The sequence below is a fragment of the Panthera leo genome, chromosome A1 (genome assembly GCF_018350215.1).
Source record: "Panthera leo isolate Ple1 chromosome A1, P.leo_Ple1_pat1.1, whole genome shotgun sequence".
NCBI classification, from domain to species: Eukaryota; Metazoa; Chordata; class Mammalia; order Carnivora; family Felidae; genus Panthera; species Panthera leo.
Window position 1 is genome coordinate 12,967,350 of NC_056679.1, and position 2,449 is coordinate 12,969,798.

Genomic DNA, 2,449 nt, shown 5'->3' on the forward strand with positions numbered 1-2,449 from the left:
TACTTACTGAAAATTAGTGTGTAGATAATGTGTTATGCCCAGAATGCGTGATCCCCAAAGACCACTAGGGAGCCGAGTCTGATGCAAAAGCAAAGAGCCTTTATTCGAGCTAGCTCGAGCTCAATCCCCTACCTGCACCGACGCAGCGGTGAGATACCAGGGAAAGAGAGCGAGTTTCAAAAGGACAAAGGTTTTATTGGGGCCTAGGGGCAGTTGGTGAGGTAATGGCTATGGCCTCAGCCGATGAAAGGAACAGCTTTGAATCCAAATGACAGCCCCGCCTTAGTTTAAAGCTAGGTTCTCTTTTCTGCTTATTATGGACCTTTGATAAGAAATACAATTGCTGAGAAGTCTGTTTTGCTTGCTGTTTGCTACCAGCATTGTGAGACCTTTCCTGATTGGAACCCGCTGTGTAGTAGAATGGGCTGTAAAACTTCCTAAATGTAGTCTGATATGTAATGGAATGAGTGATTGTATACAAACTAACCGGCATTTCTCGCTTCTGTAAACCTGCTTGCTTAGCACATTCCTCACCTACCCCCTTCCCCCTTTCTTCCTCCCGCCACAAGTAAAAACCTCCCCTGTGCTATTTGTCTCTGTCTATAAAAACGCTATACCAACGCTGATCGTGGCCTCTTGCGTCACCGGCGACGAGTGCGCAGAGGACCAGGTTCGAACCTGCAATAAACGACCCTTGCCGCTTGGCTTTGACTTACGACTCTGGAGGTCTTTTGTGGGAGGTTTAGGGACTTCAGGCATTACACCGATTGACTGGGGAAGGGTCCGAGTCCTGTTAGGCAGGTGAGGGGGGGGTGGTTACTCAAGGGGAGGAGGTGTGGTCAAGGTGAAGGACACAGAACAAGATGGAGTCGGCTGGCGTAGGCCCGCCCTTTCAAATGAAGACAAGATAAGATTAATTTTAAAGATGAGGTAACAGAAATATCCTCCCTGACTACACCATTACCACACACAAGCACGCACTCACACACATATACAAATATGAGAGGAAAAATGTACTCAAGGATGTACAGAATCAAATCAATTGTGCATTGATATGCTGGTCTTCACATATCTCTTCCAATCACTAGACTCAACCCTTAAGAAGTTCAAGGGCTAAGGGGCTACTGGGTGACTCATTCAATTAAGCATCTGACTCTTGATTTTGGCTCAGGTCATGACCTCACAGTTCATGGGTTGGAGCCCCACATTAGGCTCTGCACTGACAGTGTGGAGCCTGCTCAGGATTCTCACTCCTTCTTCCTCTGCCCCTCCCTTCCTCTCTCTTTCTGTCTCTCTCTCAAAATAAATAAATAAGCATTAAAAAAAGAGGTTGTTCATGGCTGAGAATCAATTGCTTATTAGAATTCTCCTGTAGAATCCCCTCCTTTTTGTGAAAAACTTCAGTAGCAAGAGATCTCTTCTAGCCTGCAACCTTAAAACTTGTCATTTGGAGACTCCATGAAACCATTTTTTACCACATTATTTATTTGAGAAGTCATAAATTTTACTGTTTGAATTTAGCAAAGAAAAGACTTTTGTGATACCAGATTCATGATTTGACAGGATTTTTAAATTTACTAACCAGATATTTTATTTTTTTTCAAATTAAAATTTTTTTAACATGTATTCATTTTTGAGAGACAGAGAAAGACAGAGTGCAAGCAGGGAAAGGGCAAAGAAAGAGGAAGACACAGAATCCAAGCAGGCTCCAGGCTCTGAGCTGTCAGCACAGAGCCTGATGGGGGCTCAAATACATGAACCATGAGATCATGACCTGAATCAAAGTCAGACACTTAACTGACTGAGCCACCCAGATGCCCCAACTAACCAGATATTTAGATGTCTTAGAAAATTAAGGTCTTCAAAATTTTAAGAAGTTAAAATTTTATATTTCTTTGGTGAGATGTCTCTGACACAGTCTATGAACTGTGCTCTGCTAAGATGTTTGGTGGCATAAGAAATTTTCACACACACCACCGATGAGATTCTCAGTGAGTACTATGAACATGTCTCCTCAGTGACTTCTGCAGGAGTTAAAATGACTTGGCATTATTGTGCATATGCTTTGCCACTTTAATAAAGAAGCAATCACAGATAATGTTTTCCAACAACATAGGTAAAAGAAACTTTTTGTAAAGTCTGAAAAATGTTCTGTTATATTATTTAGTCAGGGAATATTGCATGAATAGAATATTATTGTATTTCCATAAATACAGAGAAATTCAGGTGTTAAAATGATTATTTTATGTCATTTAGACATAAACTTTTTTTCTGAAATAATCTGGATGGTTCCAATGATCCTTGACAGCCTTTTATTTTTATTTTTTAGTGTTTATTTATTTTTGAGAGACAAAGAGACAGAAAATGAGCAGGGAAGGGGCAGAGAGAGAAGGAAACACAGAATCCAAAGCAGGCTCCAGGCTCTGAGCTGTCAGCACAGAGCCTGACA